Here is a 20,149-nt window from a genome sequence, read left to right as displayed (position 1 = left end):
ACACACACACACACACACACACACACACACACACACACACACACACAATCGCCTGGGGCTGATTGACAACCTGAGAAAACTGAGGCAAACAAAGTTTAAGCAAACAAAGTTAAGTGACTTGTCCAGGTCCACACAGCTGGTAAGGGTCTGAGGCTGGATTTGAACTTAGGTCTAACTGACTCCAGGCCTGGTGCTCTATCCTCTGCACCTCCTAGCTTCCCCTGTATAGGGCTTATTTCTAAAATGAATTATTCACAAGAATCCTACAGAAATATAAACTCTTTATTAATCCATTGTGTAGATGACCTTCATACTGGGTTTCCCAAAAGTCTCAATGCAGTTTTAATTTCTAATAGCATAATAGATAACAACAATAGTATTAATGGTGCTATTCTAAATTCTGGCTTCTGAGACCAGGAGACCATGCAGTGTGGAGAGAGGAATAGGAAGAAAAAGGAGCATTTTCTGTCCTTTAATGGCCACCAGTCTAGTCCTAGGCAAACGTTTGAAATAGGTGAAGATTCTCTTTGTCATTCTCCTCACTTCTGATGCCTCTTCATGCTTCTAATGTCTATCTTCATACTGTCCCCAATCCCCCACTTCAGGAGCCTGTCTGTACCTCATCTACCCTGCCCCTCAAAATTCTCTATGTTCTCAAATTACTGACCTCTTTTGTCTCCAGCCATAACTCTATCTTCTCAGTACCACAGATTTGTTCAAGTCTGATGACTTTTTTTCGAGGTGGTGGTGGTTTGGAGTGGAGATTTCGCCATTATAGTAAATTCCTTGGACCCATAAAGATCCTCAACTCAGCTGTAACTTAAAATCTTAGAAAATTGCCAGAGGCACTTAGAAGTTGAGACTTGTTGGTCAAGATCAGAAGATGCTAGAACATAGATTTCTAGGAGGAAGAGATCTTTACAATTCATAGAGACTACCCCCTTTATTTTTACAAAAGAATCCAAGTTCAGAGAATCACACAGGTAATAAATATAGTGGGGGAACTGAGGTCTGAAGTCAGGTCCTCTGACTCCAAATGCAGCCCTCTTTTCAATATTACAGGAAAAACTTGATCCCCAGAGGCTAAACTCGAAACCTCCTCCACAATATCTTTCATGACCCACCCCTTCCCTTCCCCCCACTAGTACTCTGCTTCTTAGGGGAAATCTCACTTTTTTTAGTCCAGATCTGTGATTTCATCCTTATATGAAATTCCTTTGTAAGGAAACTCTATTCCAGTAGAAATTTGTAAATATTTGACAACCTGACTTTTTGCCTTAGAACTTTGCCTGGGACACTGATAGGTTAAGTGATTTCCATGGGGTCACACAGCCAGTATCCATCAAAGGCAGGAAGTAAGCTAGTTCCCTGGTCACTATACCAGGTTATCTCTCACCTGTTGAAATTACTTTCTATTATCTTGTGGGCAATGTGGCCAGTTAGATAGAGAGCCAGCCTTGGAGCCAGAAAGATCTTTATTCATTGATTGAGTACATGAGAATCATGCAAAGTATCTTTTTCATTTGATCATACTACCTGTATGATCCTAGAAAATCATTTACCTTCTCCCTTCCCACCACTCCTCACCTTTCTAATGTTTTATGTTAAAGAGAAGGTGCTGACCAATTTTGGTAAAGGGAGCTTCCTCATCTATAAGTTTCTTATAGTAAATTAAGGGGATGCCTACCTCAAGCATGAGAAGACTTCCCCCAGCAGAACAGGCAGAGGAGAACAGTTTGGCCCAATTGAAGCAGGAGCCACGGAACATTTAGAGCTCGGTCAGACATCAAAGATGCCAAGGTCACCCACTGCATCCAGGACCATTGCCAGTCATTTTGACTGTTGTCTCTGCCACTGGACTTCTATGTCTTTGGAAGAGAGAGTGAGGCTGATGACTTTTTGAAACCCTGCCTCACTTAAATACAATTCACACACACAAGTCAATACATAACCCAGTGATATCATTGTTCCTCTTCAAAAATAAAGGACCACCATCAGTAGCATATAATAAAATAACAAATCCAGCCCCTATCCCTTTTATTTTATAGAATGAAATTACTTTGTATTACTTTGTACATAGTTTTCATTTCCTTCATTATTTGCATTCTCTATCCCCCTATGCGATACTTTTTTGTTGTAAACAGACACTAACTTTTTTTGTCTTTTTATCCTCAAAGCCCCTCAATGACACAGCAGATAGAGCATGGGACCTGGAAATAGGAAGACTTCAGATACTTACTAACTTTGCAACCAGTGGGCAAGTCACTTAATCTCCCTATCTCTTAGTTTTATCATCTATAAAATGAGGATAATAATAGCACCAACTCACAGGGTGGTTGTGAGAATAAAATGAGTTAACATATGTAAAGTCTCTTGCAAACATTAAAATGTTATATAAATGTTATTATTGTTATTACAGCATAATACATTACATACAGAAAGTATTTAACAAAATTCTAAAGCTAACTCTAGATGTTAAGAGATATTAATCTGGTTGAATTAACTATTACTAATTTTGAGGTAACAGCTTCTCTCTTTGCACTTAAAAAAGGAATGAAAATTCTTTCTTTGCATCTAAGAACAAGAATTCTTCTTAACCAAAATGAATCTCCAACTAATGGGCTTTCCATTGATATAAAAAGCCAAGCGAAAACAATTCAGGCAGTTTGAGAGAAGATATTTCTGGAGGCACCAGATAGGCAGGCTGGTCCAGCCTGGTCAGTCTCCTGACAAGACTATTTCTGCTTCTCACGGTTTCTTTCCTTGCTCCACTTCTGAAGCATAGAATCTTTAGAAGTACATGTTTTTCACATGGCACTGGGGTGCCAGCTCTGACAACTGTTTGTAGGTATGGGTTGTTGGTGAGCCCAGAACTGTTCCTTCTCACAGAGTCATAGTGGGAAGGGTATTTAGAGTTCATCTAGTCAACTCTCCCAAATCCTTCCCTCCCATTATTCAGACGAGAAAATTGAGGTCCATAGAGTAGAGGTTCTGTGACTTCCCTAAAGTCACCCATCTAGTTAGTGATTTTGGATTAAAACCCAAGACTTCCGACTCCCAATCAGGCCTCTTCTATTTCATCCCAACCTGCAAATGTGAACTGTGCCTTTTCCCAGTATGTGCTGCTGAGTTCTATGTTTTTGTTAGTCTTTTACAGTGAGATCGAGGTATACTCTGCCTCCTACTGGGCCTATCTCTAGCACCTCATTCCACATGCTTATCCCCACTTACAGCGTCTCATGCTTATCAAGGCAACATGACATCCTTGTTATGACCTTATAGCAATGACTTTGTCCTGGAAAATTAATACCAGGTTCCAGTTTTTCTCATGAACTTCAGATAATTGATATGTTTGATGAGAATTTAGGGAAAATGGTTTGTCAGCATCATGACCCAAATCCCTCTGGTTTCATCTCACTAAATATGCTTTTACTAGTATCTGCTACATTCAAGACACTGTCTCAGAGGCTTAGAATATTAAAGAACAAGGGGCAGCCAGGTGGCTCAGCAAGTAAGAGCACTGGCTCCAGTGTCGGGATGACCTGGGGATCGAATCAGGCCTCCGGCACTTAGCACCACACCCAGAAATAACTGGCCGTGTAACCTTGAGCAAGTTACTTAACCCCGATTGCTTTAAAAAAAAAGAATATTAAAGAACAGACAAACAAAATGAAATGGCCCCTGCCTTCATTATATTGAGGAGGAATATCCATTTTGCTCTCAAATAGGCCTTTGATTTCATTGATTTGGGAATGCCTTCCATCCATCCCTTCCAATCTTGTGCAGCCTTTGTTCATGTCCTCTTCAAAGTTTGCCACAGCAGGGCTACTCGTTGTGCTATATAGGCCTTTCTCCTGTGACCAGTTCATCTTCTCTTCCTATCTTAGAAATCCTCATTGACAGCATTTACTCTCATTTTTCTTTGGAGTTCCTTATGGGTTATAAATTACAGTCTGCTCTCATGCAAAGTGTTCCTCTCCATTTCCCTCTCTTTGCACTCTTCATCTTTAATTCTTCAGAGGCATTCCACATCTGCTGCCAAGCAGCAATTTCAGTCAAATTTTTGTACTGAGAAGGTGGGCTTTTGCTTTCATAAGAAGATTGAGGCCATTGAACATGCTTTGCAATTTTTCAAAAGCAATTCAGCCCACTCTTCTCCTCTTTTTCAATCCTGGCTCTGCCTCACCGTCCATCTATACTGCTTACTCTAGGAATGCACACTCTTAGGACAAGTTCTGTTGTATGTTTTTTCAGATGTGTGTTGAAATCTGGACAATAGTCCTTCACCAATTTGGTCTTTCCAGGTTGGATAAACAGACCAAACTTTTCTGTGAAGTCAGTTAGTAAACGTATAGTAAGTGATTTTATTAGTCGGTTGTTGTGTTTATGCTCAAAGAGGACCACTGTGTCAGTGTGAAGGTTCAATGTGTCTGACAGTGTCTGATCAGACTAATATGAGCTTGGAAGGCTCTACCACAGGTCAGGCGCAAATAGTCCAAATGAACATTTGGAGTGGAGATGTCTCTAAATTGGTGCATCTTGTATTTTTTTTTTTCAAGCTATTTCAATTCTACTTTGCTCATAGAGCACAGAATCTTCTTCGATGTGGGCACGTAATGCTGGGCAGTCCTGTGCCAGTGTCTCCCATATCTCCCAATCGATTTCAAAGTTCTACTTCAAATGCCATTGACAGTACTAAGCAATGAGGATGAAAAAAAAAAAAGCAAAGATAATCTCTGACCTTGAAGAGCTCACAGTCCATTGAGGGAGATAACATGCAAACAGCTATGTACAAACAAGATATGTACAAGATAAATGGGAAATAATCAACAGAGGGAAGACAGCAGAATTAAGCAGGGATTAGGAAAGACTTCCTGGAGAAGGTGGGATTTTATCTTGGATTTAAAAAAAAAAAAACAGGGAAACCAGGCTATAGAGGTGAAGAGGCAAAGTATTCTAGTCATGGAGAAAGGAGAGAAAAAATGCTGGGAGTCAGAAGATGGAGTGTCTTGCACAAGGAACAGTAAGGAGGTTAATGTCACTGGAATGAAGAGTACACAGGAAGGGGGGAAGACTGAAAAGGACTGAAAAGGGGGTGCAGTTAGGTTATGAAGGGCTTTGAAAGCCAAACAACGGATTTTATATCCAATCCTAGAGGTGAGAGGCAGCTACATCAATCTTTTGAATGATTACAGATCTCTTCCAGGCTCTGCAATATCTTGGGGCTTAATGCAATTGACACAATGTCATTTGCAAACAGGAACATTTGGAAGGCATCACCATCCACAGGGAATCCTTCTTCAACCTGGACTCTGTGCTGGATCTCAATGTACTGTGTGTACATAGGTAAGTAAATATACAGTGTGTACAAGATAGTAATTTTGTAGCTGTGCGGGAGAGACCTAACAAATGAAGCAGGAAAACTTCAAGGCATAGAGGACAGCCTATCATAAAGGCACGAAGGTGGGAGATGAAATTCCAAGCTGAGACTGGCATGTAGGCAAGTCTGACTGAAACATAGATGGTGAGGAAAAAGTAATATGAAATTAGTCTGAAATAGTAGGCTAGAGCCAGATCATAAAGGACTTCAGACATCAAAATAGAGGAGTTTCCTGTAATCCAAGAACCAATAAGGAGCCACTGAAAATTCTTGAGCATAGGTGTCTAGTCAGACCTTGTTTTGACCTAGATCTCCTAATTTTATGTCTCTCAAACCCCCCCCCCCCCTTTCCCATCCTAATTCTGGTCCTTTATTAGCTCTTCCTATTTCCCTAGGTTCAGGGCAGTTAGGTGGCTCAGCGGATGGAGTGCTGGGCTTGGAGTCAGAAAGGCCTGAGTTCAAATTTGGCCTCAGATACTTGCTAGCTGTGTGATCCTGGACAAGTTGTGTAACCCCTATTTGCCTCAGTTCCTCATCAGTAAAATGGGAACATACTAAAGAAAGAAATGACAAACCATTTCAGTATCATTACCAAGAAAATCCCACAGACAATGTCTGGTGGGTCACATAGAATCAGACATGACCAGATAGCAACACTTTCCTATGAATTAGGAAATACAGTATTCAGAGGAGAGTGTGAATGAACTTATTTTTTTTGTAAAAACAGGCCATACCAATGTACAAATGCAAGGAACAAAGATATGATAGGGTAAAGGAGCTTTTTAGGATCAAACAGGCAAGTGAAACCCCCATATGGTCTTAGAAGCAGTGGCGGCAGAGTGATCTTACCCTCTGTAATCATAGGACCATGGGATTTAGAGCAAGAAGGGAATTTAGAGGTCATCTAGAAAATTTCCCTCATTTAACAGATGATGAAATTTAGTCTAAGAGAGGTGAAATGACTTGCTCAAGGGGTGGCTAGGTGGCACAGTGAATAGAGCACCAGTCCTGGAGTCAGGAGGACCTGAGTTCAAATTCAACCTCAGACACTTAACACAAAACTAACCATGTGACCTTGGGCAAGTCACTTAACCCCAATTGCCCTACCTTCCCCCCTCCAAAAAAAAAATAAATGACGTGGTCAAAATCTAGAGCTATAAGGGAACTCTGAAGTTATCTAATTCACCCTACAGATGGTAAAACAGGCCCAAAGAGGTTGAATAGCTCAAGATCAATAAATTAACAGAGGCTGGATTTGAACTGAGAGCCTTTGACACCAGAACTAATCCTCTTTTCATCATACCATGCTTCAATCTCATAGACATTAAGTAGCAGAGTTATCATTGACAAGTATGGTATTTTACACACAGGCTCAGCTGGATGAATTTGCCTTGACGTGTTCCATCTCCTGTTGCTTTATTTTTTTTCCTTCCCTTTCCTCTAATTCTGCATTGCCCTCCCCATAAAAAAATACCTCTGCCAGCCATATCCCACCTACTCTAACAAATAAATTGGTTATCAGTCCTTGGCACCTGATTTATTTTGGAAGTAGAGATAGGAGATTTAGGTGATGATGGTGAAGGCTGCAGGCTCTTGTGGGGGCACTGATAAAGTACTGTTGTACCTCTCCAGAGGGTATTTTCCCTTTAGGCCCTAATTCTTGTGAAATGAAAGGCTTTTTTCCCCCATAGCAAGAAGGGGTATTCTTCCAGCACCCCTAAAATCATTCCACATAAAAATGGAATCAACTTCATTTCTGATTCAAAGGTCTCAGGTTCTGTTAACATTTTTTTCCTACCCTTTTCTTTAATCATTTCCTGAAGCACAAAGGAAAATTGCCTTTCTTCCTCTGTGGCCAAAGCAGAATTCAGAGGACATATTTTGTGCTGTTGACTGCAGCCTGACTGCTGACCTTTCACTACTTTTCTTACTGATTTTTTCCTGTTACTGTTCTCAGGTTGTCAAAGAACTCCACTGTTTCCTAGAGTGGAAGATACTGCATTACCTTCTTTGGATTTCAGTATTTATAAACATGAATGCAATAATTAAATAGCATCCCCCCCAAAAAGTATGGTACTTTAATGAAGAGGGGTCGAAACATAGCTTACAGGAGTAGCCTGAGTTTAGCTAGAACCAGATTAAGATGTAGGTCCCATCTGATTTGAATGTGCTGATTTATTAATTAAAAAAGAAATATATAAGCATATATGGTTTTCCAAGTCAATATGCAACCTGTAGATTCTAATATATGGACTGGTGGAACCCATTTCCATTTTGGGTGAACCTAGAATTTCTTTGTGTGGCTCTGCTGATGCAGATAGGGATTCTCCATGTCTCCACTAATGGGGGGTAACATCATTCACTTGAGCTACCCTTGGGGAATCCCTCTCTTTAGTTTTACACTTTCTTCTTCAAAGGGTCTTATCCATATACCAAGCTCCCAGCTCTCTTCCTTGTGCCTTCCAATATCCTGAACCACTAAATACCAAGTCTCACATGAATTTAGTTAGGGATTCTACTCAGAAGGGAAGAAGAAAGAGTTTAGAAGCGGGAAGTCTGTCTGGTGGTAATTTAAAGGGTGGTAGGACTTCCAATTCAGCATTACTGATTATTTAGACCATAAAAGGAAAGAAGGAGAAAAATGGATTCTCAAAGATTAAATGAAAAACATAGGATTGCAGAACTGAGGCCATGTAATCCAACTCCCTCTTTTTACAAACGGGCCAGGGAAGTTAGATGACTTTGTAAGTATCAGAGCTGGAATTCAAATTTATGCCCTTTGACTACAAATGCAAAGAGGTTAGCTCTTGGGACACTTGAGAAAAAGTGTTTAGTTCCCTTTGGATTGGTATGGCTGTGGTGGGTTGGACTCTCTTAGGATGTCACTCAAGGCCTTTGATTCTACCCATCTTCAGTTTGCTTTAGCCCACTGGATGAATGCCATATTGCCAGTCAATCCCTTAAGAGACAAAGACCAATCTGATTCTCATGTTACATATATATATATATATATATATATACATACATACATACATATATATATATATATAACTTATGTTATAACCAATAATGACATAAAACATGAATTAATATGTATAGTTATCACATTCAAGGTCATGACAGACTGAGGGAAGCAGCCAAGGGAAAGAACAACAGATTTGGAGTCAAAAGACCTGGGTTTGAATCTTGCCTTTGCAATTTACCTTCTAGTATCATAGAATCCTAAGATTTGGTTCTAAAAGAGACCTTGGATATTATGTAGTTTGATTCTTTTTTTCCTCCCACCCTTCCCTTCATTGTATAAAGCACTGGACTTGGAGTCAGAAAGACCTGGATTCTAATCCTGCCTCAGACTATGTGACCATGTGCAAATCACTTAATCATGATGAGTCTTAGTTTCCTTCTCTGTGAAATGGGGGTAATAATAACACAGACCTCACAAAGTTTTATGAGGATCAAATGAGGTAACACATGTAAAGCAGTGTGCAAATCTTAAAGTGCTATATAAATGCTGGTTATTGCTACTGCTACTACTACTGCTACAAATGAAAAAATGGAGTTCTAGAGAGGTTAAATGACTTGCTTATGGTCTTGAATACTGTAAGTGGCAACATTAGCATTGGAACTACATCCTCTAACTGCAAATGCAGTTAGTTTTCTTTCCGCCATTCAATTCTGCCTCTGTGAGACCTTAGACAAGTTATCTTGCTTTTTTTGTTCAATGAGAATGGTCTAGATAATCTCTGAGTTCCCTTTCAGTTCATAAGATCCTATGAGTGGGGCTGGCCCTCGGCAAAATTATTCTGTATTCCAAGTTTGTCTTCAGACTCCCCACCTTTCATTTTCTGAACCCTTTATTCTACTCCCTCTTCTCTCCATCCAATTTCAGGCCCTGAGCTCTCCTCTTATCAAAGCCTGCAAGGTGAAAATGATCTGTTTTCATTACTCCTTAGGGTAAATTTAAGTCAATGTGTTATCTCTTCCTGGGGGATGTGCATTTAAACCTTATCTTTAATTGCATAAAGGCCCTAGTCCTCAAGTTAGGGGAATTTTATGAATCACAGAATAGGTAGTTGCCTTGGGGGAGGAAGGGAGTCAATCAATCATTCAACAGGCTTTGATTCAGGGCTTACTATGTGCCAGGCACTATGCTAAAGGGTTCTGGAAACACAAAGAAAAAATTAAAAACAAAAGTCTCCTTTCAAGGAGCTTACATTCTAATGTGATAGGTAATTTAGATGTCTAACTGAGACCAAATGGTCCCATAAGAGCCATTCCACATCCTTTATCACCAGCTGCATACTAGACTTTTTGAAATGGGCATCCTGGCATCCCAGCATAATCTCAAGTTCAGTATATCCAAAGTAGAACTCATTGTCTTTCCTGAAAAACTCATGCCTACTACAAAGTATCTCTTACCATAGAGCCACGAAGGACACTACCATCCTTCTATTCACACAGGTTTGCACCCTGCTAACATTCTTGACTCCTTGCTCTTAGTCACTAAACATGCATGCATGCCCTTACATGCATACACACATATGTGTGTATTTTGTATTTCCAGTTCAAAACTCTGGTATGCAGTTGATGATAAAGAACTTGAAATGACTCCTATGAGACCATTCAGTCTCAGCTATAATAACTCTGTTATCTCTCACATTAGAATGTAAGCTCCTTGAGGGCAGACACTTGTGTGTGTGTGTGTGTGTGTGTGTGTGTGTGTGTGTGTGTGTGTGTGTGTAGGAGCTTGGAATCAGGAAGACTCCTCTTTCTGAGTTCAAATCCAGCCTCAGATACTTACTAGCTTTGTGACCCTGAGCAAGTCACTTAACTCTGTTTGCCTCAGTTATTCTATATCTGTAAAATGAACTGGAGAAGGAAATGGCAAACCTCTCCACTATCTTTGCCAAGAAAACTCCCAAATGGGGTCACAATGGAAACAACTGAACAACAAATGTGTACACACATATGCACCTATAAGTATATATAGACATAGGTATGTATGCCTATATGTGTTTTCATGCACATATATTCATTCAATTGCTAAATCTTGTCATTTCTAACTCTACAATATATATGCCCTTCTTTCCACTTGCATAGCCCTTACTTTATTCAGGCCTCACCACCTCTCTCCTGGATTATTTAAATGGCCTTTTAATTTGATCTGCTTCAATTCTCTCCCTACTCAAAACCATCCTCTACAGAAATGCCAAAGTGATTTTTTCCTGGAGTACTTCTGGCCATGTTAGTTAGTCTCCTGCAGCTAAAGTAGTACAGTGGATAAAGCCTTGGACTTGGAATAAGAAGGAACTGAGTTCATATCTAGCCTTAGATACCTCCTAGAAGGAAGTCACTGAAACTATCTGTCTCAGTTTCCTCAACTGTAAAATAGGAATGATAATAATAGCACCTACCTCCCAGGGTTATTGTGAGCATCAAATGAGATAATATTTGTAGAAAGCTTAGCACAATGATGCACAAAATAGGCACTTAATACATGCATGTTTCCTTTTTCCTTCCTTTCTACTCAATAAACTCCAGTGGCTCAATGTAGTAGCAAGCACTCTAGCACACACAGTATGTCCTGCTAGCACAGGTTCTTTGATCTGCTTTGCTCAAAGAAAGACAACTTTTAAAGGGGTTAACAATCTTGCTTTAATTACAGATAAGTAGAAAATATAAGCAGAGAAACTGGCACAGAGATTCAACAGACAGGGCTCCTACTGTCTGAATAAAGTAATACAACCACATACATACACCACCGGGACCAAGAGAGCACAAACCTCTGAGTAGTCAGGGGGCTCTTAACAAACTGCTACTCAGAGTCCCATCTAGGGAATCAAAAGGTCCTTCTCATCAGCAAACCTCTAAAATAAAATACCAGCCACCCAGTATGTATAGTTTTCAACTAATAGGCTCAGAGTCAGAAGGCTGCACAGCCCTGTGACTCAGGGACTAATTAGCCTAGATCACAAGGTGTTAAAGCCTTCCTACAAGCAAGCCTCCCCCTAAGCAAGCTCCTCCTGGGCAAGTTCCTCCCCCAACGGGCTCTCTGTGACTCAGGATTTATCACAGCTGGGCCAGAGCTCAAAGCAGTAAGACGTCCATGATTGTACACATGTGGTCTCATAGGCCTATTGATGAACAGGGAAGATCTTCATAATCCATTAACACTACACTCCCTAGTACCTCTAGGATCAAATATAAACTTGTTTGGCACTGAAAGATCTATATAACCTGGCCCCTTCCTGACTTCTTGTTCTTCTCATCTATTCCTTCCCTTCATGAGCTCTGTGGTCCAGCTACACAGGCCTACTTTCTCTTACTCACCTTCCCTTTCCATGTCTTTGCACTGGTTGTTCCAAATCCCTGGAAACCTCTTTCCTGCTCCTTTTTACCTCCTTAGCTACTTTCGAGACTCAGTTCAAAACCTACCTTCTATAGTAGGCCTGCCACTGTCCCCTCAACAGCTAGTGCCTACCCCTCTAAGATGACCTTCTGTCTCCCCTGCGTGTGTCTTGTATGTGCCTACATTCTATGTTGTTACCCCTGCTTAAAATGTAAGCTCCTTGGGGCGGCCAGGGAGCACAGCAAGTAAGATCACCGGCTCCAGTGTCGGGATGACCTGGGGATCAAATCTGGGCTCAGGTACTTAGCAGCACACCCAGAAATAACAGAAATAACTGGCGGTGTAACCTTGAGCAAGTTACTTAACCCTGATTGCTTAAAAAAAAAATGTAAGCTCCTTGAAGGCAGGGGCTATTTTTGTTTTTTTTTTCTTTATATGCCTAGCACTTAGAACAGTCTGTGACTCAGAGAAAGCACTTAATAAATGTTCTTTTGGTTGCTTGGTTGTAAATCTCTAAATGACAAGCAAACATGTTTATATTTGATTCTAGCAATAATAGGAATCTTCTGGAATGGACTGAGGAGTCATGGTAGTTGTGGAATGTTAGAAAATCCTTCCTGTAAATCCCTGAAGTCTAATATGGCTGCAACATCTATACCTGGAGAGGGCTTAAAGAGGAAATTAGAAAATTCCCTATGAGGGAATTGAGGGGATAAGGACAGCAAGTGGTTAATTGTACAACCACACCGACTCTTGTGAGTCAGTTCTGGAGCTAGCTTAACTTCTATTCAATTATGGGTCTAGTCCAAATTCTGTCTTATGAGAAAACTTATTCAATTGTAGGGACTGGGAGAAAACCTTATTGCATTGTTTGAACCTAGCCCTGCATGGCTGGGAAACGGATTCATCTCTACCTGTTTTTAGAGACTTGTAACTAAGGACTTAGATTATGTTGATCAGAAACCCAGTCAGATCCAAAGACTGAAAGATAGAGTTTTCTCCCAAGTGTACATTTCAAACAACCCCTACTTCTTATCTGAAACTTGATCCCATACAGATCAATGAATTATTGTTGCTATGTTTCTTTGATTGTTTACAGACACCTGGGGGGAGTGGGACACCTCTTTTTCCAAATTCAGGGAATTGCACTTGCTTACTCACCCTCTCCCAACTTGGAAAGTCCTCTATCTTTCCTCCAATTAGACATCAGATTACCTAATGTTATGTTGTTTCCTTGATTAATTGGCCTCATTTGATTAATTTTTATTAATGTATAAAAGTCTATCTCCCCTTGTATTCAGTATCCAGGTCTAAATTGAGGAAGTCTGTTTCCACTTGCTGGGCAATTGCCATACATTGCTTAATAAATTGATACCCTTGGAAAATAAAATTTTTATTTCCTCAATCATTTTGTCTTTCCCTCCACACTCAATAAGGGAGACAAAATTGAGGTGTGAAATAACCAAATGAGGGAGTAAAAAATGAAATTTGAAGCAAATACAGAGGATCCTTGCTATAATGCTCTTTGTTGAAAAGCAGAAATGGATATGATATGGATTGATCTTGGATTCTTTCCAAGGGTGATCCCTAAAAGGGATCTCAAGGGTTTGTCCTAGAAGTTACTTTTTATTTGTACTCAGTGTACAAGATAGTAGATGTAAGTTACAGAACAACTATTTCTTCTACCACAAACGAAAAGCTTAAAACACAAAAGCTTCCTAATTATACATTGTCAAATACTTAAAATATGAAATAGTAGCCCATCTCTCCTAATATAATCTACATAGCTTAAGAATGTTGGACCATTGGGAGCTTTGAGGTATGGAGCAAAGTGAAAGAGAAAAGGACTTAGGATCAAAAGATTTAGGAGACTGAGTATACGTCCTGACTCAATCATTTACTCTGACTTATCAATTTAACCATCCTCCCATTCCTTGGTTTCTGTTTCTTCTTCTCTAAAATGTTATTGTTTAGTCATTTTCAGTCAGTCTGACTCTTTGAGGTTTTCTTGGCAAAGATATTAGAGCAGTTTGCCATTTCCTTTTCTAGCTCATTTTCCAGATGAGGGCATTGAGGGTTAAGTGACTTGCCCAGGATCACAGAGCTAATAAAAGTATCTGAGGTCAGATTTGAACTCAGGTCTTCCTGACTCCAGACCTGTACCACTTAACTGGTTATCTATTATGAGGTAATGTGTTCACCTCTAAGATCACTATCACTCCCCCACTGCCAACTACATTCTCTTTACTTGCTTTCTCTCCAACAATTCCATATTTACTAAATTTGTTCTCATCACTTAGCCCTTTATTTCATCTCTCCCTCTTCTAATCTATTCTGCATACAGCTCCCCAGTAAAACATCCTAACACATTAAGCTCTTCATGTTGTTTCCCACTTAACAGTCTGCCATGGTTCCCTACTAGCTACTCCATAGCTTCTAGCCAGCTCTGCCTGACTTTTAAAACCATACATAAACTGGCCCCACCCTAAAATTTCATCTCACTCCCTACTGCTTCCAGTATGCACTGTCAGATCAGCTTCCTTAATGTCCAATGTTCCTTCTGACCTGGACTTTTGCTCATAGAATTGTTTCCCTGTCTCCACCTGCCCAAATCCTCTTCATCCTTTGTCAGCAGCTCAGGTCTTACATTATCCATGAAGCCCTCTCTGATCTCTCCAGTCCATTAACACCTCTCTCTTTTCAACTCCAGATAACCTTTATTATTGCTCCTGTTTATTTAGTACTTAATTATATGCTGCCTTGATTTGTTATTTCATATTCATTCACCTGACCAAAAAGTTATTTAAAATCATGTGGAATGTACAAGGTATTTGGTTTTTTGTTCCTGATCAGGCCAATTGAAAGTGTTCTCTCCCTCCCTCCAGAAATATTCTTAACATATACTCTTTTGTTCCCATAACTTTCTACCTTATCTTTTTTAAATGTTTTAGCCTTGTTTTCTTAGTAGAACATAATCTCCTTAAGGACAAGGACTGAACTTTTTTTTTTTTTAATGTTCTCAGGATCCATCTAGTACAATGCCTTAGGTACTAGGTCATGCAATTGATAGAGTACAGAGCCTGGAGTCAGGAAGATTCATCTTCCTCAGTTCAAATCCAGCCTCAGACACTTACAAGCTATCTGATATAACTTGTAATAATATATAATATAATAAGTTATACAGACACTGTGCAAGTTGCTTAACCCTGTTTGCTTTAGTTTCCTCATCTGTAAAATGAACTGGAGAAGGAAGTGGCAAACCACTCTAATATTTTTGGCTAGAAAACTCGAAATGGGGTCATGAAGAATTGGATGTGACTGAAAAATGACTGAACAACCACAAAAGCACAATGCCTTGCTCACTCACTCAAGGGAGTGCTTAATACAGGTTTCTTGAATATGATGCATATATCTTCTCTTCTTCCTGGGACATCCTTGAAGATTATATCCCTTCCAGATATTTCTTTGTATTACCCATGGTATTAGCACAGGAATGAGCACATAAGAGACAGGTAGGTAGGGGAGTGCAGTGGTGTCAAACTCAAATAGAAATAGGACCAAGTAAATCATATATAAGGATTTCTGTGGGCTGTATGTTGACTTAGTTTTGAAATGTAATATTATTTATGTTTCATTGCATTTTTATTTATTTTGTTAAGTATTTCCATTTATATTTTATCTGATTCACACTTAGGAGTATTGTGGGCCACATGTGGCCTGGGTGGCATGTTTATGGTATAGTGGACAGAGTGCTGAATTTGAACTCAGGACCACTTGAATTCAAATCCTGCCTCAGACACCTACTAGCTTTGTAACTCTAAACAAATCATTTAACTTGTCTCAACCTTAGTTTCACCATCTGTAAAATAAAGATGATGATAAGACCTCATAGGGTTATTGTAAGGATCAAATGAGATAACACAGTAAAGTGTTTTGTAAACTTTAAGGTTTAAGCTATCATCATTTTCCTCATCAGGAGAGACATTTTGAAGTGATGAATGAAAAAGCATTTATTATATTATAATATAAAACATTATATTAATTTTGTATTATTATAATAAAACCTATTTTTGCATTTTTTAATTGCTGATTTTATGTGTCACCTGCAAAGAGTGATCCCAACTTGGACTCATCCTGGGGGCTCCTGACCACAAAGAGAAAAGTCAGACTTTTTCCACTCACGTTCTCTGGCACATTTTGCCCCTGTATACAGAATCTCAGGGAAGATCTCTTAAACAAAAAGAGCTCATGCCTAGATTTATGTCTAGGATTTCCCCAAAAGGGATCAAAAGGGTTCATCCTAGAAGTTACTTTTTATTTGTACTCAGTGTGCAAAATAGTAGATGTAAGTTACAGAACAACTATTTCTTCTACCACAAAAGAAAAGCTTAAAACACAAAAGCTTCCTAAGTACACATTGTCAAATACTTAAAACATGAAATAGTAACCCATCTCTCCTAATATAATCTATATCTTCTGGAACATAGGAAAGTTTCCCAGAATACTTCTGAGACATTTAAATACATATTTCACATTTGCCTTGAATTTGTACTTTCTGAGAAGCAACTCAAGGTCCAATGGTGGTCATTTTCTCTCTAAAGAAGGGTGTTTAGGGATGGGGAATGCCTCAAGGCCACATGTGGTCCTCTAGATTCTCATGTGCCATCCTTTGACTGAATAAACTTTATAGAACAAGTCCCCTTAATAAAAGGATTTATTCTGTAAACTTGGACTCAGAGAAAGAGCAGTGCCTGAGGACCTATTAGGCCACATGTGACCTCAGAGCCGCAGGTTCCCCATCCCTGGAGCTGTAAGAGCGTCTCCCACTAGACAATTAGGACCTGGATCTCTCAGAGATCCTGGACTCCTCAAACTTGTGAATTGGCTATCAAAGGTGAAGCCTCCATTTCTCAGGACCACCATTAATTCTTCTGTAAAGAGGGAATGATATATAAAGCAGAAGAAGCCCCCAGCGACCTGAGATCTAGTCTTAGGCTCACCTAGGCAAGAGCCTATTCTTATTTCCATGTGAGTAGCTGCTGTGACTGCTGCTGGAAATTGGGTGGAGAGGAATCCCTTTCCCTCATTCCCACTTAGAAGTTTGAGGGAGAGTTTTAGTCTCAAGTCACAAGTTTCAAAGGGGAAAAAAATGAGAGCAGTCGTTTCTCCTTTTAAAGACTATGGAGTAGGTAACTCTTCCTGCTCAGTCACCAGTTGTTGTCAACACAACTCAGCTCCAAGTGATGGGATCTCTATTACAGATATATTTGTAGCAGCCCCTTTTATGGTGGCAAAGAACTGGAAACCAAGGGGATGCCCGTTAATTAGGGGATGACTGAACAAAATGTGGTATATGGATATAATGGAACACTCTTGTTCTATAAGAAATGGCAAAGGAAATAGTTGCATCAAGACTGGGAAAGATTGTATAAATTGACAGAGAGTGAAGTGAACAGAAATAGGAGAATGGTTTATACAACAACATAGTAAAGATAAGCAACTTCAAGAGACTTAAGAATTCTTATCAATGCAACAACCAACAATAATTCCAGAAGACTCACAATGAAATATGCTACCCATTTCCTAACAGAGTGATGATAGACTCAGGGCACACACAGATTGAGACATATATTTTTGAGACATGGCCAATTCAGTGATTTGATTTGCTTGATTATGCAAATTTGTCACAAAGGCTTTTGTTGCTGTTGTTAGACCATTCCCCAATGAATGGGCACTCACTTTCCAGTTCTTTGCCATCACAAAAAGGGCTGCAATAAATATATTTATACATATAGGTCCTTTCTTGAGTCCGTAAGCTTTTATTTGGTTCTATCACTTGGGGCTGTGTTGTGTTGAAAACAACTTTGAAAGGTTTAGGAACTCTCATCAATGCAATGACCAACCATAATTCCAGAAGACTCACAATGAAATATGTTTCCTACCTCCTAACAGACTGGTGAGACTTGGGATACTGATTGAAACATATATTTTTAAGACATGGCCAATCCAGGGAATTGTTTTGCTTGATTATGCAAATTTGTCACAAGATTTTTCTTTTTCAATTGGAGGATGGGGGAGGGAAAGTTTTTATTTGCATCTAAGTGTTAAAGGAAAAGCTCTAGTGCCAACAGTGTCCCTACAAAGCTCTGGAGACTTAGAGGCTGAAAATATCCCTAAAGACCTTAACTCAGGGATGACCTTGTGGTCATATGTGTCCTTCTAGGTCCTTGGGTGTGGCCTTTTGATCAAGTCCAAGTTTTATAGAACAAAACCACTTACCTGTCCTAAGCCTTCAAAAAATACTTCAAGTTTATATATGGAGCGATTCCTATGGGCTGGAGTATTTGGAAAAAGGTTTTATAGAATTTAAACTTGACCTTCAGTTTAATTCAACAAGCATTTAGTAAGCCTGTACTCTGTACAAGATGATGGGCTGGGTGCTGAACATACAAAACCAGGCAGGGACAATTGGTTTGAATGCAACAAAATTACTTTACTGATGGTATGAAGACTGGTCAGGTTTCAACTCCACATACATGGGTAGCCAAAAAAATGTTGAAGCAAAGTGGAGTTATGGCCATCTTAGTAGTTAAGTAGTTAAGTTTCCTTTGTTGAATACATCCTGAAATCCATCCAGCTGAATAGCACATTCATAGCATAGGTGCTTCTGAATTGAACAAATGGCTGGAGAGAGCACTGATAGGGGAGGGTGAAATCCTGGGAAGCTTCATGGAGGACGTGGTAATGGGGGGGGGGGATTGCATTCCAGACATGCAGAACGATTTCTGCAAATTCACAAAGGTGAATAATGGTATATCAAGTTCAGCTCTGGGCAGTCGTAGTAGCCTACTTTAGCTGTGAACAGGGTTTATGAAGGACAGTAGTATGAAATGTCTGGAAAGGTAAGTGGGAGCCAGAATGTGTAGGGTGTTATCTTTCAGGCTAAGTTTGGACTATGGAATTCATTTTTCATCTTAGTGTTAATGGGAAGTCATTAAAGATTTTTGAGTAGGTGAATGACAAAGTCAGTCCTTGACCTTAAGGAACTTATTTAAAAATAAAGAGTAAAGAGGGTGGAAACAGAAAGACCAATTAGGAGGATATTACTTTAACCTCAGGTGAGAAGGGATATACCAGGAGAGTAATTAGGCAGCTATATTGCATGGTAATGAGTCAGGAAGATCAGAATCCATATCCTGAATATGATTCACAATTGCTACCTCTGTGATTCTGAGGAAGTCCCTCAACCTTGGCCTGACTCAGTTCTCTCTCCCTTGTAAAAAGTAACTTGTGAAAAAAAAAAACACTTATAAAAAAATAATACCTACCTTGTAGGGATGTTGTGAGGATAAAATGAGATAATATTTTTAAAGCTACATAAAAGTGCTAGCTATGTTATTAATATGATAATCACTAATAGAGAAAGGGGACAGATATAAGACATGTGGAGGTAGAAGCAATAAGACTTGTTAATAGATTAGTGTCCGATGAAAGAAAGGAAAGAGTTGTTGGCAAGGGAAGATACCACTTTCAATTTGGACCTGGGTTACTGGAAGGACAGAAACAGGAAGGCTAGGAGGTAGAACATAGAGGGAGGATACCAAATTCTGCTATAGACATATTGAGAATAAGATACCTATGAGTCATCCAGGTGGAGCTATGCCATGGGCACTTGAAGGTGTATGACTAGAGTTCTAGAGAGAAAGTAGGGCTAGTTACACAGATATGGTAGTATGATGACAGTTTAATTCAAATAACCAGAGATATTTTTAAAGTAATCAGAGCTGAGCATTGGCTTCTTAGCTACCCAATGTCTGGGGCCTAGAGAGCAACGAAGGGATTTGGTGCTGTTAAATCTGTGTTATATGTTCAATGACTAGAGTCTTAACAAACCCTTCCTCATCATTCTCTCATGAAAAAAATAACCATAATAACAATAAAAAATTACAATCACAACTCTTCCAAACACTCCAAACATATTCCATTTATATGCATATTCAAGCTTGGCTAAATTTGGAGATATTTCTTTGGCAAGGGATTTCATCTGCATGGACAGAGTACAAAAGGTAGTTTGGAACAAGTAAGAATAATTTTAAGGAGCTAACTGCTTCCCTTTTCTCTCTCTCAGATGGACAACCTAAATGGTCCATTGCTACTCTGGAGATATTATATCAGAAAGAGGAAAATTTCCAGGACTTGGGTCAATCCTCTCTGGAAGATTTATGGGAGAGAGACAATCCCCCAAGATGAAAAGGAGTAGAGGGGATTCAATCTGTCTTGGGTGATGGAGTACCTGCTGACTGGCTAAATTACTGATCTTTCAAAGTATCAAAGTAATGCATAAAAACTCCATATCTCAGGAGAGCTGAATATGTCTTTTGTAATTAACAAAAGGTAAGGGCTCCCTTGTGAGATCTTTG

The sequence above is a fragment of the Petaurus breviceps genome, unplaced genomic scaffold (assembly GCF_028583685.1).
Source record: "Petaurus breviceps papuanus isolate PSGF00001 unplaced genomic scaffold, PetGlider_PUasm1.0 98, whole genome shotgun sequence".
Classification (NCBI taxonomy): Eukaryota; Metazoa; Chordata; class Mammalia; order Diprotodontia; family Petauridae; genus Petaurus; species Petaurus breviceps.
Note: the sequence above shows the minus strand (reverse complement) of the source record.